The following is a 27,003-nucleotide window of genomic DNA, read 5'->3' on the forward strand; positions in this document are numbered from 1 at the left end:
ACGCCAAGTTCTGAGATGTCCGCCGTCGTCAAATCACGTTATTAATAAGAAATCGCTCTCGTAAAAGTACTTCAAAGCGTGATAATGTACTCTTGTGCTGTTAATATTTGGTGATCAGGAGCCCATGTGTGAAAAGGGTTTATGTAAGTGTATTATTTTGTAAATTTTACAACAAAACGTTACCACAATTACTTTATATCATGTAAGCTAAATTGAAGTTAGTTTCTTAAATATGAACTCAAACTGTAACTCAACTTTAACGTCTGAGATATGATCTACCGAGGTTGAGAGAGGACTTATAATCGATTCAAGTCCTGGAGGATTAATGAAGGAAATATTTTGCAATGTCCACTTAGACTTTTATTTCTGTAAAACGCGTTTCAACGCAACTGCGTCATTATCAGGTTCACTGACATTACACTAAAACCACTTTATGTAAAACCAGTATACCTGATGATGACGCCAGGGCCGGATCAAGGGGTGGCCCAAGGTTTTCGGTCCGTGGGCCAACCACCAAGCATGAGCCTTCGACCAGCATAGCGGCCAATCTCACATAATCGGAAAAACGCCTGCTGCACGAAAATCAAGGAAAGTCCCTGTATTGCAATGTATTAGTGAGATGCATATGTATCGTTAATAAATTTGCAGAAAATTGTGTTACTTGCATTTCCTGTTCGTACGTTACAAATTGAAAACAGCTTGAAACAGGGGCTCCCACCAAAATGAGCCCTAAATCCGGCCCTGGATGACGCAGTACCATTGAACGCGTTGTATTAAATTAAAGGTCTAGGTGGATATTGCAAAATCTAGTCTTTATTAATCCCCGTAACATGTTCCACAACATCCCGTCTGACACCGTTGAATCTATTGAGGTTCTGGAATTCGTCCCTCCAGAGCCTTGAGGTCTGAGATTTGCCCCCGGGGCGAAAGAAGACCCATCAAAGCGGCTGACCACTTCCCGAATGGAGTGTTACCGGAGCATGTGTGTGTTCTTTCTTTAAGAGGCATTAGTTCCGCCGTTGAGATGAAAAGAGACCCCCGGGGATAGCCCACGACGCGCCGAATAAATTAACGAAACGAGTAAAAAGGAAGAGAAACGAAAAAAGAGGAAATTTTAAATGGTCGAACACCTGCAGTTAAATAAAACGCTCTGACATCTCTTTCAGGACAGGTTAATGAACATCACATGACAGGAGGCTCAAGAAAAAAAAGTTAGAGGAAAGAAGAGTTTGCTCCATCTCTTTTCCCCGCGGCCATTTTTGTATCCGGAATCACTTTATTAATTTTTGCGTCCGAGGATGTTTTCCCATTGCACGAATCCAATTATTTCCGATGCACGAATTCGTGAACGTCACCTTTTTTCACTCCGAGTAAGCTGAATTGGATACAATATCACGCAGCAGGTATTTAATCAAGGAGTAATCTCATAAATTGCATTATGAAAAAATATTTCCAACTAGGCATTTTTGCTTCCCGTTTCGCACACCAAAACGGCTATGAAGGTTGGTTTGGACAAAAATATTTAAATTTACAGTAAAAATCACATCCAGTGTAATATTACAGATATTTTAGGTCACCATTTATACCGAGATAATTAGCGCAAAAACTGGGTAAAATAACTGGATATTTAGAATAAGGTATGCAGATTTTGAGTGTGACATTTCGTGAGTTTACAGAGCAATAGTGAATTTTTCAGCTCCTTTCTTTTGTTTTCTTGACTCAAACTGTTAATCATAACTGAAACGTTTTGGGTTAAAAAAGCATTGGCATGAAAAAAGTGTTCCGTCATCAAGACAGATAAGGATGAGGTCATATCAATTTCAACTCAATGTATGCAGCAGTCCGCTGTTATATCTCATTGTCAGTAGAGTGATAGATGGCGACAATGACGAGTTTATTTTTTAATAATGCCCCAGATCCGCGAAGCTATTTCTATGCACTTAATTTAAGAAATCACTATTTTTGCCAATAAATCATCCATAATGGCATTTAACGACAAGAATTTCATCTAGGCGAAAATATTTTTTGCCTGGTCTTCTATCACTTCCAATAACATTTGATCTTTAATAATAACAAAAAATTTTGCTAGTACATAATACATCTCACAGTCTTTGGGAAGACTGCAGTACTAATGAAAAAATTAAATTCTCCAATAAAGCCAACATTTAGTAAAGACACAATCACTTTTTATTCTGAAGCTCGACATGCATGACTAACAGAGCGAGAAGGAACTCCAGACCACCAACTAAGGTTGAGCCTCACGGAGATTAATTTAAAGCGGCAATAAATTATACATCCTCCCATAAATTTAACGAAGCAGCTCTAAAACTATTAGAACACAGCCACGAAAACTCTTCAGCTCTAAACGCAGTCACGAAAACTCTTCACTGTTGTCTAGATAAATTTGTCCCTAGCTAGATTTCAAATCCCGAAGATGGCAGAGCATACATACTGAGTAATATATACCCCTACCATGCATAAGGCAATTACAATTAAGCAATTTGTCCGTCGAAAAGGACGTTAAGGCATACGCTAGCTAGCAAAAAGAAGTTAAGCTCAACACCTTTCGTTAAAAGCAAGCTACCGCTGAGCCGAAACCGGTTTTCTTTCTGTGCATCAAAACAGGTGAGCCCAAGAAAATATATCTACTTAAACTCAATTAGGGTTCTTCTTGAGCGAGTAAATAAATTCATACAAACGAGGAATTATAGGGAACGGAAGGTGGTAAACACGGTACATTTAAAAAAGACGTCATTGATATTATAGCAGGATATTACTAAATCCGGTGAATGACAAAGAAAATTAAATAAGAAATAACCTCAGCGATTCAAATTATATATTGACAAGGTTCGTAAAAGACATTACGAAGTTAGATAAATAGAATACCTTTATTCTGCGGGCCCATGATTGACTTCTTTCCCATTTTCTCCGAAGTATCATCATTATCAGTGCAGTACAGATCGGGTAAAACATTTGAAATAATGCAAAAGACGTCCATATCTTATTAATTTTTTTATACTACGTCCTGTGAAAAAGTTACTTTGATTTTCTAAGGTTTACATCGATAGATGACCGCAATGATATTCTTCGGATCCTTTTTCTTCATTCAATTCTGGATATTGATGAAACCGCAAGTAACAGTTAGTACACATTTCGTCTCAAGGCGTTCGAGTATTTAAAGGTTAGATATTAACCATTATAAGCCAGTGCGGAAGGTTATTAGCGCTCACATTCCACAAATAATATATGGTTAACAACACATGCACCGATTATCTCGTTCAAAATTCCCGCATCTTTGAAGTGGGAAAAGAACCTCTCCACTAATAGTTCAATAATTGGCCGTTCAAGTCTTTCGCAGCGCTACTTCCTGAGTCAATTCCGCGGAGCTTAACGGTGGCCTGTGAATCAGGTTTACATGCAAGCTGGCTCAAGCTCTTGTATTACATCCTGAAGCGGGTATTTAAAATCCCACTTCTAATTATCATGCTTGCAATATTTCATATACATAAGCATCCCCCTAAACTTGATCTTTCCACAGCAGCAGGGACAAAAATCACTTTCACCCAATAAAGCACTGAATATTAATCATGAATAATCCTGCATGCACATTATTGCTGGAAAAGCAGTGGCGGATACAGATGGGGGGGGGGGGGGGCGCCGAGGGCGCGCGCCCCCCCCTTTGCGGGGCCATCCGTACTGCCAAACATAGTAGAACCACAATTTTAACTTTTTTATATCATAAGATGGCATTGTCTTGAATATATGTATAATTACTATAATTAAAACTTTATGAATCTCTGCATGTGACTTGATTATTTTTTATTACGATAAAATTAAAGGTAACTCAAGATATCTTTTGCGCCCCCACCCCCTCCCTGAGTTTCCTCTGTATCCGCTACTGTGGGAAAGTGCATGTATAAAACAATAATAACTCGCAGTGTATGAATGTCAAAGACATTCTCTCTACAGGAGACCTGATGTAAATGTAAGATATAATAATTATAATATGCCTTTATTCTGATGAAGTTGAGACTAAGAAGTTCCCTCTTCCACCTAACCCCTCGATAGCGTCAATGTAAACTTATCAAAAAAAAGATAGATAAACGTTTACAATACCAAAGATATACAATATACACTATTTGTGAAATGTCAAGAAATGTAAACAAGTATGAGTGAAATTTTTGTGCAAAAAAGATTTCTGTCTGTGGAAAAAAAACATGAGGATAAGGGTGTAATATCCTTCAGCGAAAAAACCCACTGCAAGAAAACGCCCACTCAAGAAGGGGGTTTGAAAAACCTGCGAAAACCTACCGAGTGAAAGCTAATGTCATGTTACATGTAAAATACCAGTGGCGCAGCGAGGGGGGGTTTTGGGTGATAACCCCCCCCCCCAGAGCTCAGAGAAATTTTAAAGTTTAAGCCATTTTACTAAATTCTTAATTGGATCAGTGATACTTATTGCATAGTGTTAGGATTAATCAAATATCCCTCAGAAAGCCGTAAAACTCGCTATTTTGAACTATTATTCTTAAAATTTTTCTGGAGGAGGGCCCCCGCAACTCCTGCCTACCATGACGGGTATGCAAAACCCCCACACCCCTATGTATTACTTGCGCCTAAACCCCCCCCCCTAGCCATAATCCCTAGCTGCGCCCCTATAAAATACAACGTATGTAGTTAATACGGTACAAAGTGATAAGTATGAGTATACTGCAAAGATATGAGTATGAACTCGCTATTTCTTCTTTTCTGACAGCCCGAGCAGGTTGAAAGTGCTGGGATTTGGATTCTCGAGTCTCGAGTCTTATTTCCGAGACTTCCCGTTGAAGTGATTCACAGCTGCGCATTGACACGGTACGCGCCATCTTTGCGTCACACGCTTCCTCATTTTTGGCGAGGCAGCGAAGCGATTTACCACGCTCACTGCATCTCTCGAGATCTTCATTTTCGGTCCAGTAATACATTCGATGGGTGGAGGAAAATACGCAGAGAAAATATCATTCATATAGAGCGGGAAATGAACACAAACCCAGCCATTTATGGACATTCTACCGAGATATAAAATTAATGCCATTATTTTGAAAATTTCGAAACGCGATTCCTAATTTTTTATTTACGATTGTCGTCAGAATATAACCGGTTTTCAACGCCTAACGGTTTGGGGATTAATTAATTTTAAACTGGTATTTTCCACAGTTTCATTCGACAAATTACAGTCTAATGCGATCACTTGTCTACCGAAGAAATGTGAATAACAATAAGACTACATATGACGGTTTGACAAAAACTGAATTTTGGAGTATCAAAATGAAAGTTTGGTTAATATCAAACAGTTCTTTTAGTGAGCTAATATTGCTAACGTAGTCAAAAAATAGTTAAATTTGAACTGGAACCACAAAATTGCAGATTGAATATTTGGGAATATTTTACTAATCCGGCCAGTTACAACATATTAGCGACATTATTGAGGAAACGAACATTTGACCAATTACCTTGTTAAAGACAGAAAAATTTGTGCTGGCCAGCTGTATGAATCGCAGTGGAATCTTATTAACACTTTCATTTACAAGAAAAAATACAGTGGAGGTATTTCAGTGGAATGAAATTAACTACACAAGTTATACAATAGTTTGCGAAAATCTTCTGGATAAAATGAAACCGACACAACCAAATATCTTTGATTAAATTTCCAAGTTACCTCCAGCATCCATTCACCAGACTTTTCCAGGTCAAAGATAGTATCAAACATTAGCCAAAATTACCACTTTCATTAATTATTTAAATTAGACGACCTTTATTCCCTATGGTGATAGTGGTACTTATTCCATATATTTCATGTTGCGCACTTGGAATTCCACTTCTCAACGTCAGCTTATTCTCTCATCAGCAAAGTTAACGCCTAATTCTTCCGTCTTCGAGACGATGAAATTCTTCACGATTTGCCTGATTAAGGCATTTTCTTCCTCATTCCATAGCATGAACTTCAAATCTCAGCATATTGATAGAACTAAATTTATTGACGCAAAGAGCGAGACAGCGTTGCGTTGAGAACAAGAGAAACACAAGCTCCTAATTTACTCATCGTGATATACTAGCGTTACTCGAAAAGCAAAAAAATCGCAAGTGTGATGGATGTAAATGAAGTTTAAACAATTTCTCATACTTAATATCAAACGATAGTTTTACAAATATTTCTTACGCCAATGACACGTAATAAAAATAAGATAAATGAGGCCAACATTTAGAATGAGATGCGACAAATTCCCAAAATATCATTTCCATTGATTTCCTTGTAAGTTCTTCTCTCCAGCATAGTGAAAATATGAATTTTCAGTCCTTGAACACAACTAAGCCTCTACTCAATTACTTAAGCCTCTAAAAATAATAGAGAGTAGCAATAATTAATTTTTCGATGTGATCCGATTCCATTTACCGGCTACTTATGATAATGACTGCTTAGCCTGCAAGGTATAAGGCATTTCGTTCTTGAATCAAATCTATATCACAAAATTAAATTGATTCCCATGGAGCCACTACAATATCACGCGAAAAAGGTACTGACGACTGTCATAGATACTTGGAATCTTATGTTCGCTCACTTATGGTCTCTCCGAAAAAAAATACAGATTAGGCATATGAAATTGACTTTATATTACCACTGACTTCAATTCCTTTTGTGACTGCCTGTGGAAAATATTAGGGATAGACTTCGAAATCAACATTTTGTTACTAAATTAAATGAAATATCAATAGAAACACGTAGATATAATTAATAGGATAAAAAATACAGTCTCCGCTGACGTGTCACACTACACAAAAAATGGTGAAGAACGATGTGGCTCAGTTTTTTTTATGTTTCATACGTACGGTTTTGAGCATATAATACCAGTATATATGTCATAGGACTAGCTCAATCCAAATAAACAAACAAAGAACACTTACAATCGACTTCAACTCATAAAATATTTAACGCATCATCATTAATTTATAATAAAAGGGAAAAAAATGAATCCGCGGGCAAAAATACGTGTCACTGGTACTTAACAGAAAATCTGAGAGGTATGACGTGGTTTATTATCCGCATGGTCTTGCGCCGGTACGTATTCGGTTTCAATATGATCATTCTCGTTATTCTTAGAAAGGAAGAGATGCCGGTTCCTTCCACGTGTTTCGCCTCCGTGTCGTCAGCCAGCCGTTGCGGCAGTGGCATATGGTATAAGGTCGCTGCTTCGCCCGGTCCGCGTCGAAAGCAAGCAGCTGAGCAGTGGAAAAGGGGGTAGTTGTTGTGTATGAAGTAGGCAGTCAGTCCTTGGTCTCGTGGGTGGTCGCGCTAACCCCACAATCTTCTTTGCGCGCTGCGATTCCGAGTGTAACACGAGACGCGCCCTCCAAGATGACACGACGCCATGCATGCGACGAGGATTTTCAAAGAGTCGACTCTCTGTGTATGCGAGTAGCAAGTAGAAGGACGGGTCGGAGGCGTGATGCTAATAAATGCGAGCGGGGATGCAGTGGGAAGGACCACGGTGAGGGGCGGTGATCTCATTCCTAGGAAATTGCCAGCTCGAAGAGCATTGGTGACAATAACTGCATTAACACTCAATGTGCTGACCTTAGTACTGAGGGTTTGTACCCCATTGCTGGCTATTTTCAATACTTTATAGTCATTTATTAGCAATCAACCCTTGAGGCGAGGAATAGCTGTTTAGTGTCATTTTCGAAAAATGAATTTTGCTTTTCTTATTTTTTTATTCAGAAGTTAGTGCCACTTGGATAAAATATATGGCGAAATATTAGGCCCGAAGAAAAAATCTATGGACTTCTCATGGTGTAATATTACGCCCATAGCACGCAGTGTATTAAGCAAGCATTGGTAACATTGGCGGATATAAGATTATATTTTTGAGGGAAGGGAAAAAAACAAATTAAGATTAGAAAGTTAGAGGTAACGTAGGCTTTCGCAGCGAAATTCCATTAGTATCGTAGGATTTTGGGAGCAGCTGCGTGTTGCGCTCTGTCAAGAAAGCTTTGGCGGCGATTTCAGGTCGCATCATCAGGCGATGAGGGCTTCATTATTCATCGCCTGAATAAGCGTCCTGCGATGGCCGCGAAAAATCGCTTGACAACGCGTAATACGCAGCTGTTCCCGAAAGCCTCCGATACAAAGATTAGAAAGACTTCATTGAATGATAAATTAAGATATCGCACAACCCTTTAATTTTATTTAATAGTACCTGATGATGATTGCAAGGCAATCGAAAAACGTGTTGAGAGCTGTTAAAGAAAGTTATTGGGCAACACGATATCTTTGTTTATCGCTCGATTTGCTGTTCCATGATATCCATCCCGATAAAGTTGACTTTAGAAAGAATTAGTTGAACTTCTTATTAGATTACGTGAAAAGGTCTGAAGACAGGAAAATTCGACTGCAAATTATATTTAGAAAAAATGTATCTCATTTAAAATAACTAAAACTTTCGCGGTCCATTTTCCTCATTGTTATTGGATTTTGGGGGTGACTCGCGTCAACAATGTAAAGTGGCCAACGTTTCCTCTCCTATGCCGGAAACCTCATCAGGGCGAATGACCTGGGACCTCACTGGGGTCATTAGCCCGGATGAGGTCTCCGGCATAGGAGAGGAAACGAAGCATATTTTAAAGTCTTGACGCGGTTATCCCCAAAAACCATTGATATTATATGTCATATGTTTTTTTGAATACAGATTTGTTGATAGATATGGAAACGGTCAGCGGAGAGGAGAATAAGGCGATATCCTGATAAGGAAGAGGTTATAAAACTAGTTTATTGCTGCTCGCTAATTTCGAGGTGGAGTCAATGTGTTCCTTGGAATAAACCCCTAATTGATAATTATTTTAGGGTCGAATTTTTAAAACTAAAGAACATATAGACTTATTTCTTATATAGCTTTTATTATTTCTGCCAGATACTTATGGATACAAGCGAAATTCTATATAAAAGAAAATTTTATCGCAAGATACAACATAATGACAACTACAACAAATTTGCATAGCTATACATGATATTGGTCTACAAATTATTTGTTCATTTTCATTTTATTTGTGTTACGAGGCTCTTCAGTACCGTTTTGCCATTAATATATTTGATTCCCAATGCCATTGCCCATTTTATTTACAGTAAACAATAATTAAGATGAGCAGCCAGAATATTAATAAATTATTGCGAAAACCTAGAAAATAGAATTTATTCAAATACATAAAATTTATCCATTCACATAAGATTTATTTGTGACCGGTTTCGACAAATAATTTCGAGAAACAAGATGACCTTATAAGCATCAACCGGTGGAAAATGAATTTTACGTGCGATAATATAGTCTTCGCTTTAACTTTTAGAAAATTCTGGCTGCCTCTGTTCCTGATTGTTAAATGAGCATAAAATTCGGGATAGCATTAAAAATTAAGAACACGTATGGCGGAATCGTGCTTTTGACCCCTGCAGCTGTAAAAAAAAACAAAAATGAACAAATATTAAATGAACTCCTGGGGAAATATGACAGGAAATGATACAAAAAATACCGAAAAAAAAAGTTTATATATAGTATAAAATCGGTACATAAAATTAGTTAACTTCATCCTACTCGTGTCCGTTATATTATTATATAATAATAGTCGTTCCAATTTTGATATTTAACAGGAATGATAAGGTCACCGACCCTTCTACCACGTGACTTAACTATACTGTTTGAAGGAACTGAAGATTATTTGTTGCGACATTAACTTGCCAAAAGTCTATTGGCTCGTCAAGGGAATACGGAAACGTGGTGAAGATATTGCTGGTTCTCGTCTCCGACTGCATATACATTGGCCAAATCTATTTTCTCTCGAGGTCGCCAGTTAATGCTCGTGGCGGACGACTGAACCGTCAATCTTGTGTTATATGACACTTTCGTACTTTCCGCTAACCTTACCACGCCTACTCCACGCTGCAACTCTTCCGGCACCGGAAATGTACGTGGCTTACTCTTCAGGCAGTTTAAAGTCGATCCATCACCGCTGGCGGTTTTTCGAGGTCACTGTCCTCACTTATCATCTGTGCGGCTAAGTGCGACATCATTTGCGTCCACCATTAATACCAATATAGAATGCAAGGAGGGCTTACTTGAAAAATCCACAAGACGATTCTTGTAGGATGGTTATTTTTCAAAATTTCTTGAATGCAATTAGATTCATCGTTCAGGTAGCTTCGAATTGATTTTGTCAGGCAAAACCTTTTGGAATATACCATAATCATTCGTCAGCTAATTTTTTCACAAGCATCAATTTCTTCTCTTTCCCATCCTTTTTTATCCATTCGTTATATATTTCATTTCAGGTGTTGTTTTTCCATTCTTGTCCATCGACCATTATCTTCATCAGGACATAATGTTTCAGATTATGGTCGATTGGAATGATTCTTCTTCTTGTACAGGTTCTTATTTCCGATAGTAAAACAGAAGTTTATATTCAACGTTGTCGTTGGGTTTTCCTTTCTGCGCAGTCAATTTGGGCGCCCTAGAACATTTTCACCCCGAGAGCAGGGATGGCAAGTGAAACGAAACGAAAGTCAAAACCAGTAAAATTTAAATAGTTTCGTTCCCCGGAGCGAAATGTAGAAACGAAACGAAATTGATTTAAACCCTGGAGCTAAACTGAGGGTCAAAACGAAATCGGAGTCATAACTACTGCGGATCGATACTAAACTAAAACTGTGGAACGAAACGAAACGCTGATAATGTTTCACACCGGAGGGACCACGTACTTCCCCTTCAACCAGTTTAGTTTCGACCCACACACCGAGAACGAGGTATGGTTGTATGAAGAAGAGGTTCGGCCTACCGCCATTAGATGCAGGGGGACTCATATCTTTACCAATAGCAGGAGAACGGTGAACGCAAACTGGCCATTCGATTTTTAAGCTCAATGTTTTAACCCCTCTACAGGCATGTCAAACGCAATAAGTCGAAACTATTCCCTCTTTTCCTCCTCCACTCAACTTCTGGGATCAAAACTTAACTATGAGCAGCGAAGTTTCGATTAATTTAGTTTCTTTCCCAGGAGTAAAGTTTCGTCCCGGGTCGGAACTAAATTCCTTGCCATCCCTTCCTGAGAGTTGCACAATCTCTGATGTTGAGGTCCGCTCGATCGCAAGATTGAGACGTTCCTTCTAATTGGACCTCCCTTGAACTCAGACCACGCGTCACACGAGGGCCTGCTGAAGCGTTGAGGACACAAAGGCAACGGCAGTCGGCCGCAACCTCCGAGATGAACACGTCGGAGTACTACCACCCATATACTTTTACATAGACGTATTACATTGGGTTAGAGGGCAGGTTTACCGAATCCCCTGCTTGGATTTCTGATACGGATTACATATGAAATTGCGATGCGATTATATAATCAAAAAGTCAGAGACTTTAAATAAAATACGGTTTTGATACCGAAAAAATGAAAAATTTCACTCAGCTATAACAACACCGCTATAAAATGCGAAGGATTTCACAAACATATTTGACGATGAGTTTGAAAATCTTTTTATAATTTTTCGCCATTGATTCCAAATCAGTTATCATATAGAAAAATGTTGTCTCAGTCTATTGCGTTAAATATTTTTGTATTGTGAAAAGTAAGCTCGGGGATTCAATTATAGCATGTAAATTACAGCCTAATATAAATGTATTCTGAACTACTGAGAAACCATTTCTCGTCATACGTGTATGTTTTCATGGAATTGGTTCAATATTACTTTACGGTTTTCCTTCAAAATGAGGGCCAACCAGCACCTAAACCTCAATTTCACATTAAGATTAATAAATATCTACAATATAAATATACCGCAATTGCACCAATGGTAATGATACTTAATTCATCATAATTCAAGGGAACTCTACTGGTGACTGTCTACCCTCATTTATCAACGACAACCTTCGGGTGGAAACACTGAAAAAGTCACTGACGATCGGAAAATTGCAAGTAAAAAAAACTTCATTTCGTACAAGTGTTCAAGTTGGGGAAGTAGGATAGAGTTGAAAAAAGCAGACAAGCGAAAATTTTGCGAGCTATACACGGCGGTGCACGAAGTGTCTCTGAGCTCGCAGAGAAATGAGCTCAATGCACATCACTCAAAGTTGACTCTAGACAGAGCTGCCACTCTCATCCATCGCAGTGCAGGGGTCTATTATTCCTGAGAGCACAAACGAGGCCGCGATGGTTAGGAGTATTATCTGAAGTCTCATCTTTTGCTCCTCCATTTCTTCCCTCATTTGGCTGTCACCTCCATTTCTCCACCAAGCTATGGTATGGTATGGGTTTTGGAGGAGGCGACCGACAGCTGAGGTCATTTGCGCCACGACGGAAGGATATGGAAGGAAGAGAGGAGAGAAACCCAGTGTCGGCATCAGCCTACTATTAACGAAAGGCGCCAAAAAGACCACGGCTAAACGTCCAATCCGACGGAGTGTTGCGCTTGAAAAGTCCTCCACATATTATTCAAGCAGGGTTCGGGAAATCTCTGAAAATTATCTGTCACCGCCGCAAGCTATGGTTAGATCCTTAGTTGACTAGTTCCTTTTAAATCGAAATTACAATATGTATTTCTCCGAATATAGCCCCCCTCTGCATATAGTCCCCCCCCCTAATTTTGAGGCTTAAGTCTCAGGAAAAAATAAAAAAAAAAAGGGTTTGAATATAGTCCCCCCTTTACTTTTACCATGGGCATTTTTGGAAAAAAATGGGGGACTATTAAGACAAATACGGTAATCCACGAGTTTGTTTGAAGATAAGATAGCTTAAAAGTAATTTACGTCGATATGATGAGTACTCAATAAGTTTAGTAAGGTATTCATTGAAAAAACTCCGAGATAGGAAAAAAATGAGGTCAACTGAGGTCAGGATTAAAATACTATGAAAACGTAGTCTGATTCGGGCAAATACATAAAAATATTGGCAACTGAACCGCAAAGAGACTTGTATCAAAACCAAACCTTAACAACCATTGTTTATTAGTACATACGGAAGGCCAATAAACAGGCTTAACGCAATGAAAATTGGATTCGATTGCACGCGAGCTATGGAGATGTTAATGCTCATGTTTTCACTTATACAACCCGTGAACAAGAGCGCATCAAGTTAATAAAAACCTGATATTAGGAAAAATATTAACGACAGTCGAGATGTAGAAAATTCACTATGACTACCATCACAATAACCACCGTGAAATGCCGTATGGGTTGATATTATCATTAAAACTAAATGAGAATATAACTTTTGCTATTTACTAGGATTGTAAGCCAGTTTTAGATACTAGTAATCAATATTTACTCAATCCATTAGAAATTAATAAAGAACTTTAAAACAAAATAAAAGTTGAAACCCAAGTGTCAGGCGAAAAATAGAATATTTAAGCCACAAAAAATGAGAGAGATAATTGGCAGGCGGACATGTTGCAATTAGTGGGAGTCTCACTTCGAAAAAACATCTCACTCCACCAGGCGTCTTCGAGTAGTTAACGTCGTCTTTCAATGAGAACTCTGAGCAATCAAGTAAGACGGAATAATTGAACGGCCACAAAAAGAAGAGAGACAAGAGTTTACGGAACTATTTAAAGAAGGGAAGAAGAGCTACAGTAACTTCAGTTGGAAACGATTAAGTCGCGCCTCGACGTTTCTGACACCCGATTCAATGCCTTGTATTAGCCTGGGAAATTTCCTTCGAAATTTTGCCAGAACAAACAAGACATTACATGGGTCGGGAAAAACCAATGAGATTTCATCTTCCTCATCGAAAAATCACCAGAGCGCTTTTAATAGAAACTTAGGGTCGGGGAACAAGACGGAACTCATTGCTTGCAGATTTTTAATCGGTCATGAAAACGACCCATTGGGCAGAAAATGATAAGACAAGGCGGAAAATTGAAGATACTACGAATTTAATGAAAAAAACAGCTACGGCAGCTACAGAAAATTACTCAATTCCACTTGTGATCGACTCTAGTGCGATATGACGCTAAAGTGGCATTATTTTAAACATAATTTAAACTCCTGCTAACGATAGTTGTCATGTTGAAAAATACCATGACCACCATCATAATCACCATCGCGAAATGTATGAAGGATAAGTAGTAACATAACAAATAGACAAGAATGTTGTTTGCGTTATTTACTGGGGTATTAAGGGAGTGTTAAGTACTTAAAATAAACATTTATTCAATTTCCTGTATTATTAAGTTTTAATCGTACCACCCTCTCTACGCTCATACATACATTTTGACATTGATGGCACAAAAATGATAAATAATCCAAAATCTTATTGTTGACACTTTGCTATGGATTATGCCACTTATCACGGGTAAACTTCTCATAAAGAAAGCCAAATAGCTGATTCAATCGAAAGCATAGGCCTATCTAGAAACGTCTGAAAGGGGTCATCATCGGGAAGTAGAGGATGTATAGAAATTCCCCTATTAGAACGGAAGTTCTGATAAATGTGAATATTTAAATGACATTTTAAAGGTGCTCCAAGCCTTAAAATACCTTTAGTAGCTGTTACGTTTTGAATATAGGTTGCTAAATATTTTATGGGAGGAGGTTACAACCCCGATAAACCTCATAGATACGCCTTTCATCAATAAAATCTCTTGAATGATATACACACTAGTTAAAATCGACATACATTTTATCTTCAATGAATTTAGAACTCGAATTCCCGCACAAAGACACGATACTGCTCACTTGCATTTGAGATGCGACAATATCAGCATTTTTCCGAAGCCGCGCGGTTTCAATGCTGGCTTCAGCTTTTTATTCCCGCGCGGCCAGTTGAGCGCTCGGGTATGTACTTAACCTGAGGAATCAAACGTATCGAGAATCCAGACAGGTGAGACGTCACCTATTGGCCAAATTCGTAAGTAGAGCCCCAACGATACCAAGTAATTGCCTAAGGAAACCACGTTGATAAATCATTGGCATTGTTGGGTATTCTCTGATGTCTCTTGTTATTTTGTTGGTATTAAGCTATTACAACGTCGTTATCTATTTAATTCATGCATTCATATTTATGTATAATATCTTTTAGTTACCAGTCATTGCTACAATTCATCATATAATGAGACGATGGTTTGTAGGTTTAAGCCGTGTAAGATAACCAACGTATTTTCTTTTCCTTTTCTTTTCTTTTTCTTTTCTTTTTCTTTTCTACACCACTGAGAATAGTGTTTTCTATCAGAGTCACGCATTTAAGATCATTACGGACCCTTTGTCTTATCGCCGTGATCTGGTAGTGGATATTTCAGCTATAATCTATTACTTCCTGAATCTTTAATGCCATTTGTCGCTGCCCCTCGGTATCGAAATACTTCCTCAGAACCAAGGAAAATCTTCCATGACATTTTCTACTATACTTTACGCATTGACTCGACGATTCATCCCAGTACACCGATCTTATCATCATAGCACTATCCTCAATGCGTCGGCCATATTGGAAAATTACATAAGTGCCTTCAGCGCCGCCATCGGTGATTTGAGTCACGAATACCCTTATATTACAATAGAGCCGCTAGCATTGTTGTCGCTCTGCGCTCACTAAAATCAGAATACAAGATCGCCACTCGCGGTGGTGCCAGTCATCCATATTCACTTTTCATGAGGAATTACACGACAATAATATGTAACTGATGCAATTAATCACATAAACCACACATTTAACGCATGCAAGACGAATGTCAACTAAGAAAGACCACTGCCACTACGGTTAGTAGCGAAAGTCACACTGAACAAGATACAGATAACTAGTGTCGCCGCCGAATAAAATGCGCGCGAAACTGCAACAGATATAACGCTTAACTTCCTCAGTCCCAGGACATATCTACATATTTTTAGTTGGTTAGATGTCAACAAAAACACTAGCAATTTCTGTGAATCATGGTTCGGTATGATGCTGTCATCGGTCAAGACACACTGAATTAGTTGCAATAACGTTTCACTTAGCCAAGCGATGGAAAAATTCAAACGTAGACGTATTGCATACAATTCGCCTGGACCACCATGTTCTTGGTCCTCCTCTAATGGAGTTCACTTGCTCGAGTAGCAGAAAAAAATTAAATCGCGAAAAATGGGGAGGATAAAAATTACGCCGCAAGCTCTTCACTTCCATTATTGCGTCCGCCGAGGATCTTCATTAGCGGTGGGTCGTCCGCGGGAGCGACGGCTACGGCAGCCGAGGGAGAGAGCACGTGCGTGGCGACCGGGCGTGGGCGAAAACCTCGGAATAGAACTCTCTCTCTCTCCCCGTCAAGAGGGGAGTGGGGGGAGGGTGTGGGAGGAAGGCTGAGGGACGGATGGGGGCTTACAAGCCGAAGCAAAAGGGGGGAAAGGAAAGAGAAGAGTTGGGATGTGAGTTGGTTGAACCCATAATACCTTGAATTATATCACACGATTAAGTGCATCGTTACTGAAGGTACACCCACGCCCGAACAAGGGCGGGGTAGGGGTTGCACGTGTCCCGGGCGACAGATTTCAGGGGGCGACAAAATTTGAAAATTTTTTAAATTTATAAATAAATTTTAAAAATTATATAATTTTTCAAATATAATTATTTAACAATTATTATAATTATATTAATAAAACTTTTTAATAGCAAACACACGGTGTTTAATTTCATTTACCGGATCTCAAAAATTAGCTTATTTTAGTGGTGTGGAGGGGTAAGGAGGTATTGTGGAGGGATCACGGGAGGGGAGCGGAAAAATGATCTACCCTTACCAAACTCCTAGCTCCGGTCATGGGTACACTAGTGGTAAAGATAGGTTTATACAGAATGGAGAAAAATTGTATCACGAAATTTAGACCCTAGAGAGCTGATGCAAGTAGGAACCAAAATTAACAATTATGTTTTGGTTGAAATCGTACCTTTTTTAAACCACAGGAACTTTGAGCCTAGCGCTCCGACTGGCCGCGAGTTTGCCCCGTTGCCGGATGCTTTGGACAACTCAGGACTTCGAACGCTGCAATTCTCACCATGTGCACTTAAACTTTTTATCAATCTCTTTCAGGTTAACGGTTGATGTCCTTACACTTCCTGTCACACGCCCATTGAGGCGGCTTGCGAGGTAGTATGAAGATGATAATAAATACTGGGTAGAAAAAAATTGTACCACGAAATTTTAATCTTGGATAGCAGATTCCAGAAGGAACCAAAAATTACTCATGATGTTTAGGTCGAAATCGCACCAGTTTTAAACAACAGCAACTTTGACCCAAGCGCTCCGATTGGCCGCGAGTTTACCTTGTTGCCGGGTGCTCTGGACAACTCATGACTTCGAATGATTTGGTTACTTTTGCCTTTGCCTGGAGTACCATGCTCCTGATTTCCAATGACAACTATACCGATGCTCATGATTATACAAAATGGTTCTATACCTGGACAGCGTAATAGTCTGCACGGTGGCTCAGAATACCTAAGGTACGTGGTTCGATTCCTGGTTCAGGGGAATTTTTTCTCGTGGCAATTCATGTGAATCCCAAAATATGTTCAACGCAGCTCTCCACTCAATTCTCTTATCAGCTGATATTTTCGCTCCAAAATATTTCTTCTCTTTCAAATTAAAGAGTACTAAAACATCTTTTAAAAATCAATCTATTATAGCACGAATCATTGTCATGGCTTTTCTAGGCCATTCACCAATTCGAATTTCAACTATTCTAGGATTGTTTTAAGAGATAATATAGTACTAGGTAGCGGCATATTTTGCGGAGTCACCAGCAGAAAGTGCGGTAGATCCAAATGGGAAATCTCATACGAAAGATCCAGGTTCGTATCCCAATCAGGCTAATCATTCTAGTGGCTAATTGGTGAAAAAAATATTTGTATCCCTCTTGTGGCAGATGGTTTTCAATACTGCGTTCAACTCTATTATTTATAAATATTCGAACAAAAAATTTTACACCATTTTTTTTCCTAACGCTCCAAGTCACTGGTGGTAATGATGAGTAATTAGGAATAAAGTAATGCCGGAACCTATTGAAAGATGACTGCCAAACCTGAGAGGATGACGTGTAGCGATTGGCAAGGAAAACTTCTATACATATACTGAAAAATCCCAACTGAAATTTAAAAAATTCTATTTTGGAATATGAAATTGGAGACGAGCTCAATATCGAAAAAAAATTAAAAATGAAGCAAAACACCTGCCTCTAGCACCAACGATCCTTGCCAAATAGTGGCCCGATTTCCTTCAGTTTATTCCCCAGAGACAAATTAGAAAGCAAACCAGAGCTCGACTTTGAGGTCGTCTAAAATGAATCTGAAACACTTGTGTAAACACCCACATGTAAACGGAAATGGATATTCTTATAAGCAAGGGAAGTAGTGTACGGCGTATTTTACGGCTGCTCGGACTTCATAGTAATAAGAATTATGGGAAAAATCGCGACTCACCAAACTTCACTTGCGTCAGGCAAATGCCTCCGTCGCCTTAAGGATTAGGGTTGAAGTACTCACCTGAAAAAAATAGACGGAAAATTAAATAAAAAATACGATTATGCATCCTGTATTGCTGCAATAGTTATTGGCAAAATATAGAAAAATTCTGGAACTGTGTATACAAAATAGCAATTCGTTTCATGTACTCATTTCAGCTGAACACAACTGGACGAAATCCTTGCGATGCGAGGCGTCCCAGTCATAAGAAATTAGGCTTACTTCCCTGAATGTGTGATTTTCGCACGCAATAGGGTGGTTTCCTATGATTTTTTTATTGCCTTAATCGAAAGATTATTACTCCTGGAGTACGTATTTCACGCTTTTAGATTTTTAAATGACAATATCTATTTTTCGCGATTAAATGAAAAGTGAAAATTTTCAAGCGCGCGAAAACGCGACGCTTAAGTATGAATGCCGGGAAATATCCTCGTACGTCGTATTTCTGGTTCCTCCTCCCGCCCGGTGAGGTGGCCTTGAGGGGAGGCTTAGCGCCGATACGTCGCAGGCTGCTAGCGGGTAGCTGAGTACCTTGCTGGGTGGTAGCGCTTGGCTTAAAAAAGGTATATTAATACCTTATCAAACGAAGAAAACTTTCCGACCTTAGCCAGTTTTAATAGGTGATTATTAAGACATGTTTCCCTGAGCTCTGTGCCTCATGCATGCATTGGTAACCTCAGACGATGTATAACTCCTATCCTCTCGTGTAGAAACTAGGTCCCTGTGACGTCATGTGGAGTGGAATCGCATGGACGCCAATCTGGCCTTTTTCAGATGAGGATAAAATTTGACCCTTGCCATTCGTCTAAACCGGTATTTCAAAAACCAAATAATTTGTGTATTATGAATACACTAATGGTGTGTAACGAATCGCAATCAATGCCTTTCGTTTTCTTTGATGAAGGAAACTACCCTATTGTATATTTGGGTTCATTTCTTTCCCTCACTCATCCAATCCAACCTTTACTTTAGTGTTTATCATTTATTGAATGAGTACCACGAAAAAATTGAATACTTATATAGTAAAAAGGGTTTACTTCAAGGCAGTAAGCGGTAAGTGTCTCATACAAAAATTGAACTTCAAACCTACTGCTGCAATTAAGAGGCTAAGAAACAAAAAAAGTATTCAATTCCCACGTGTAGTGGCGAAGTGGCCCATGGAAAATAGCTATTTTTCTAATTTTGTATCATTTAAGCACCCGTGGTTTAATATGGGATGAGCCCTACCCTCACCTATCTAAACCAACCTTATCACTGAGTTAGTGATTACATTTTATTCATTCCCAAACCACCGAAAACAGCACATTTGGCCTTTTGCATCGGAGTTTTCAACAAATTTAACAATTAAATGTGCACGAACAACCTTGTCCTGGATAGGTGCAACCTTCCCTGACGAGACTCGAACTCGAGACCTCTAGTTTGGTTGCAAAAGGTAATCCTGAAAAACAGACACAAAATAACTCCATCTCATGCAAGCTGTATATGATACAATTTAGAAAAGACGAATAAAAGACAAAAAAATAGCAAAACCATAATCTTTATTCACGTCGAGTAAGCCAAATCCATGTTTCCTCATATTTTAAAATAAAGTTTTCACCTTACAACCCTCGAATGAATTATCTCTTTCCTTCCCCCAACTTACAATCCCAGTGGTCCACGTCTATTCTCATTCACCCTCCTCCACGAAAATCGCAGTGGGGAATTCCAGTCACCTCTCGGATCTGAGATGGAGGCGTTAGCCAAGCGCTCTGCCCACCAGGTTGTCTCCGATGATCATCAAAGGGGAGTAAAAAAGATTTAAACGATGACCGCACGCTCCGAGAGCAAGACCAAACGTCAAGACGTGCGAAGGCTCGAGAACTCGGAACTTACTAGGTCTGGAAATAGACAGTGATCCATGGGCTGTCCCTACTTCCGGAAATTTGTGAGGTTGGATGGGAGAGTTCAATGCGACGGAGAAGTTTCCACCGCCGCGGCGCGCCGCACAGTGCACTGAGCGTTGCTGAGCACAATGCTGAGCGTTAAAACCCATACAGTTTCAGTAACCTTACCGCGTCGCGGCTAATCCAACTCCCGACGCGCGGAGACGAACCTTGCCGCGCGATCGAAAAATCTATGTACTTTCCGGCGTCGCAAACTTATTTCAAAAATAACTGCATAAACACCTCAGGAAATCTTTAAGGAATGCTCTCATATAAAATACTCCGCGTGACTTTGCCGAAAACCCATTTGAAACTCTACCTTAATGTAAACCTTTGTCGAAAAACAGTATCCGCCATTTTGTAACTGCACGGTAAGAATTTATCGATGATATTCTTTAATATAACTGAAAATTAAAGAAAAACACCATGCCAACACATTATGTGGTTTTTTTATTCCGCAAGAATCCCTCTATAACTTCACCATCTTACTCAACTTACTTTGGAAGATTTTCAGAAAAAATTGAAGACGGGCGTTTTCATGGAAATTTGCTCACGTTTGAGCCTCTGTATCTCAGTAGCGGGTGGAATCTTTGTCAAATAAAGTACATATCCATAAATTTCAATCATTTTTTAGTATACCTGCGAAGTTTCAAGTTTATAACTCAAAAAAAGTCATTTTGTAATTTTGTCCAGCTTTTTCCGATTTCCGCCCACTGTGCGCTGGTTTACATTAATCTGGAAACTATAAGGCCAGTTAATAGAAAAATCAGCAAAAAATCAATTCAATTACCCAATGCTCAACTAACTCTCATTCAATTAACTTGACAAGCAATCTAAAAAATAAAGCACAGTTTTATAAAGAAAGACTTTGATATAAATGTTGATATCCGTCCGTATGATTGGGCCAAAACGGTTTCCAGAAGATTCCATGTTGAATTGTGGATATTAAAGGTGATGCTACTTCCAACCATGATATAATTCAAAAATCTCACATCAAACTGCCGAAAAATGTCTTGCGTAAAACGATAATTTTTCACAATTTATGCATATTTTGATTTTTCCGCCAAAAATCAGTGCCTTGAACGATATTATTTGATATATCTCTGCTCTCAACCGTCTCAGAGAAGGGTAAAATTTTCTTTGAAATTCTTACTATGCAGGGCAAAGGATTTAGCTTTCACTGCGCTTATTTTCATATCAAATTAAAATTTAATTTTCGCAGTGTTTGCATCGAAATGGCCTAATTTTCTGGTTTCTCTGTTGTTTGAGAACTTTTAATTTTTATTCAGCGTTTATGATAAGGCGGTGCAAACAATAAAAATAATCTCCGAGCTTTTTAGGAGGAGAAAATGATGGCCCTCTTTAATGCTGAAAGTCCAGAGAATCGGCAAGAAATCATAAAAAAGTATGTGATAATCTGTAAACTAAAAGGCTAGCTAATAGAAAAAATAGCGAAAAATTAAATAAAGAACTGAACGAAAAAGCAGCTTAATAGTTTTGCGGCATTTATAATATGACCGCGTACTGGACGCCATCTTTTGTCTTTCTGAATGATTGAAAGCGTACCGCTGTAGACACAGTGTTTGAATCAGGAATGGCAACTGAAACCTAATGAAAGTCAAAACCAGTAAAGTTTCAATAGTTTCGTACCTGGGAGCGAAATGTAGAAACGAAACGAAAAATAATAAAACCCGGGGAGCTAAACTCAGGGTCAAAACGAAATCGGAGTCAAAACTACTTCGGATCGAAACTACTAAACCTCTGGGACGAAACGAAACACATAATGTTTCGCACCAGAGAAACCACATGCTTCATCTTAGAACAGTTCAGTTTCGACCCTCACACCGAGTACGAAGTATGGTTGCATGTAGTGGAGGTTAGCCCTACTGCGTCTAGATGATTGGGGAACTTTTCCGCTCACAATGCGCAACGCAGTACTAAGTCGCAATACGACGAAGCAAAATGCTTTAACCTCTCTACATTCTATCATGAAATGGTTCGAAACTATTCCTCTTATCCCCCTCCACTCAACTTCTGGGATCGAAACGTAATTATGGGGTTCCGATTAATTTAGTTTCGTTCCCGGGAGTAAAGTTTCGACCCGGGACGAAACTTAACTCCTTGGTGATTTTAATTTCGAGCAGAAACGAAACAAAAACCTAGGCCTCGTATTTCCGTTTCCCTCCGGATAGAAACAAAACATTTTCGTTTCGATTCCCTTGCCGCCCTTGGTTTAAATTCATTTTATTCCTTAACTGCCTCTATGCTTTGACCGGAGTTAACCTCTCCGTTACATGTTTAAGTCATATAATTTTTCATCCCGAAAAGCCTTCTTCCATGACTCGGGGTTTGAGAAAAAATTGGAAATTCCCCTGAGTTGAGTAACGCTCCAACCCCAACGCAACCTAATTTTCTTACGCTAATTTGTAGTGTCTCCCCTACCAACGCGTAATAGCAACCAAATAAACAATAACATAACAACAAAAATAACGATTTCTGTGCCTGAAGATGTCGCCTCTGTGACGAAACCGGTCGTCTTAAATAAATAGTGTGAAAAAGTAGCAAACCTTTTTAATTGTTTACAATGGATTTCCACAAAGTTAAGCCTGAAATCATCGATTTTAATGAGAATCTTAAGTAAAATGCTCTCTACGTTAAATTTATCGCTATTTTTTCTATATACAGGTCTTAAGACTTGGAAGCGACTTGGAGATGTGACAATACCTAACCACGAGCACGTTGCCAAAATGTAGGTTTATGCGGCGACCGGGGTACCCTCTGGTGTACAACTCAGTAACTGTGCATGTCCTCAACCCCTCTTGCCACGCCCACACCTTGCGGTTTCTCCGTCTGGACACCCCGACACCACCACCTCCACCCGTCTCTCCGCTCCAATTCACGCCATCAACACCCCCTCCCCTCGCGCCGTCCCCCCTCTTCCCAGAACTAACCCCTCGCCATCTACCGCCAGCTTATCCTCACGCATGCACACAGGTCCTTTACACGGATGGTTCTAAATCGAGTCCCGGGAAATGGCAACAGCTAGTAGACGGTCATCTATTATCAATTGATTTTTATTAATATAAAATAGGAGCGACACAGCGAATGCACGAGCTGGAGCCGCGTTTGAAAGTGCCAATAATCAAGTAAACTTGATTTCGAGATTACTAGAGGACAGCGATCTCAAACGACCATTTACAAACTACCCCCAACGCCGGAGATATCAGTCATCGCCGAGTTACAAAAAAATGAGCATCTAATTTTTAATACAGTCCATCAAGGGCACTCCTTAAATGGAGACAAGAACTTGGCGTTTCAGCGTTATGACTGTTTCCCGCGCATTTTATTTGGCGGCGCCACTAAGCAGAAGTATCCATTTTTTTGTTACTTTCGCCATTAACCGTAGTGGCAAAGGCCTTTCATAGTTGACAATAATATCGCATGTGTTAAATGTGAGGTTTATACAGGTATGATTCAATGGTTCAGTTACCTTATAGTTTCAAGTTATAGATAACTTGAAATAAAGAGCACGTGAAAAAGGAAAATTCTCTTATATGTACGAATTTTTCGGAGGTTAGCCGAAAGGTTGGACTCACTATAAATATCTCAGCAGAAATATGTTTTCAAAGGTATTAAACGTAAAGTAAATGGTTGAGACGCACGACGGTCCATCATATCTATTCTCCGTAAACATGGAAGTTCAAACGAAATAAATGTCAAAAAGAGAGATTATTTCAGCGCAATTGGAGCGGAACAAAGAAGTTAATGGGTGGGTACCTCAAAAATGACAAAAACACTGGAAAAAGTATAATGAAGAGAACTGTTGTTATCGTCGGCAACACTGAAGAAAAGAATGGAGACCATAAGCCCTTTAACATATGAGCTGCCATAAAGGACCGACCATGATAAAAAAAGACACATTTAATTACGTTGGAGACTGAAATATTTCCAAGCCGCTGCAAGATATAGGCTACTAAGAGAGCTACCTAAACGTTTGTCTCAAAGAGGGTAGATCAAAGAGAGCAGACCACTTGAACCAACTCGTACGCTGGGATGCAATACGATCTTTGCGGTAGTTCTTGAATACAAGGCTTTTATTTAAAAATAACTCCTTGTTCTGGAGACGAAGAAATTAGGGAAAATCCAAGACTAAAATAACAAAAGCTTGCTTAAGCACCAATAGTCCTGAGCTTTGTAACGACGAATCCTGGGAATAACACGTATAGCTGCTAATCAAGGAGGCACTCAATATACTTTCTTCCCTCCCTGTAGGAATTTTATGAGGAACGGGGCAGATCGATGTAAGATAAGAAAATAATTCCGATTGTGGCACCCTTTTGATATTTGCATTTCCCGCATTTCGGGAGAAAGTCCAGGAACTCTGACCGAATATCGTTCCTGCGATACCCAAAGAAGAACACACTGAGTTGGTCACTTGATACACCCGCAATTGTACCGATCAAGAAGTTTCTTAAGACATATACACTTGTAAGTCATTTCACCTAATTTAATGTATATGCTCTATTAAATATGTCCGTATTTTCTGTGTAAGAAATATGTTTCCAATTTGATAGATATTTAATAATTCATACGTTCCTATGTAACGTTTTCTTTTGAATAATTTAAAGGCGTTTCCCCTTCACCCTATGACTTTGATGGACCGACACTGCAATATATTATTGTTTCTATAGTTATTTTCATTTTACTGAAAACTCTTGGGAATGCAATATTCGGGCGTACTTGAGGAAGATTTAGTAAACCACATTCTTAGCAGCCTTCCGAAAACATTTACAGAGAGAGAGATGAATGGGTAGAATAAATTAATAGCCCTCGGAAATAGAATACGCGCAGTAAATTATGAAGGCATTACATAAGAGCGAAAAAGAATGAGGGTGTAAGCTGAAAAAATAATGGGCAAAACACAGAAACTGCACCCGTCTCCGAATTAATGGCACAGGTGAAAGTAATTCTGAAAACAATATTTTTAGTACACCGAGTAAAAATAAATAATATAAAACCCTTTAACCTAGCACTGATGTTAAATAGACCACACTCCTTGTTTAAAAAGACATCACACTCTAGAGAAAAGGATGATAAAAGTATGAAATATATAAAAGAAGAACATAGAAGAGCCATAAAAGTAAGTACTCAGTAGATAAGAATGAGGTTAAGTTGGGTACATAATGTGACAAAGTTAAATGAGAGTTACAGGAGCCGTCCTGGAAGGGTACTATAAAATCACTTCCATGAGATATTGTTTCTCTTAGGGTGGTGAATGTCTTTCAGACGAGTATATTTGATGACTTTTAAGATAGCTCCAACACCGAAAAATGCTAAAGCATGCGCTACGATTACCGTCACTAGATGTGGGGCATAGTTTCCTTCGAGTAGGGAAAGGGAGATTTTTTGTCAAGGACAGCGACGGAAATTTTTCAGTATTTTTCTCGCTTCATAGGGCCACAAATTTGTTTTCGACTAATTAAACTGAATAGTATTCACAATTAATAACGGATGCTATCCTGGAACTTGTTTGTTATTTTATTTTCACCTTCCTCTTTACATCCAAGGTATTATGAGAAAAAAGAATGTTATGGAATCCTTTGACTATTTTTTGCTTAAATTCAATATTAAAATGTTATCACCATTTTGCGAAGGTGGGAAAAAAATTCCTAGTCACACACCCTACGGCTAAGTTTTTCATCAGCATGCTATTATGGTGAGATACATGCCGACGGATTTTTAATAAATATTAATACTAGTATCCGCCCTCTAAGAGTCAACATACCTACGCTCTGTGTAAAATCAACGGTGATAATTCTCCGAAAGTCGACATTGCAAAAAAAATGCTTGCACTGATACCACCTACATGAGGTCAAAGAAATAAAGACTACGCAGATGATTTACGTCTAAATAAACTTCACTCAGTGCTTCAATCTGAAGATTGGTTGGGACAGTAGAGCATAGAGTTCACCCTTGACCAAGCCACAGGGGCGTGAAGTTCACACATACAGAACAGATCCTTTACCAAGAACACATAGCTCATTGATGATTTGTTTTGGAAGTATCCGAAGGCTTCCTTCGGTATGTGAACCAGGGACAATTCGGTTAGTACTCAAACCCTCGACTCAGACCACCACCTCGACCGCTCAAAATTAATGCCCAAAACGTTCTGAGGTGAGATGTTGAAATTATCCCGCAGCCGGAAAGAACTATGGAAGCATTAAATCGTTGAATATGGGGCAGAAATATGCTCCAACGCGGAAGGACACAATTTGTTCGACCGAGAAAAAAACGAATAATACTTTGTTATTCAAATAATCTTGGCAATGTTCCATTGCAACAGGTCTTTCCATTTTAGACCACCGGGGCAATAAGTGGCATTTAATATGAATTTCACTTTTTCGCGGTGCTTGGCACTATGAAGAAATTATTTGGAAGGAGGTAACACTCCACAGGGAGTAGATGAAGCACGCCAAAGATAATTAAGTCGGTATTTTCCTCCAATAAGAACGAGGAAGGTAAAGAGGAAAAATGGTCGACCACCCGGGCGCCTTGAACCTCCTCCACAATCTAGAACAATAAGTCGGAG

The 27,003-nt window shown here is 39.1% G+C and overlaps 1 protein-coding gene across 3 annotated transcripts in view; it reads right to left on the reverse strand.

Annotated features, from left to right (window-relative positions):
• The window catches only part of LOC124160627 (protein piccolo-like), a 310,967-nt gene that overhangs the window by 151,444 nt on the left and 132,520 nt on the right, over nucleotides 1-27,003 (reverse strand). The window lies entirely within an intron of this gene.

Source organism: Ischnura elegans, chromosome 6 (assembly GCF_921293095.1).
Source record: "Ischnura elegans chromosome 6, ioIscEleg1.1, whole genome shotgun sequence".
Lineage (NCBI taxonomy): Eukaryota > Metazoa > Arthropoda > Insecta > Odonata > Coenagrionidae > Ischnura > Ischnura elegans.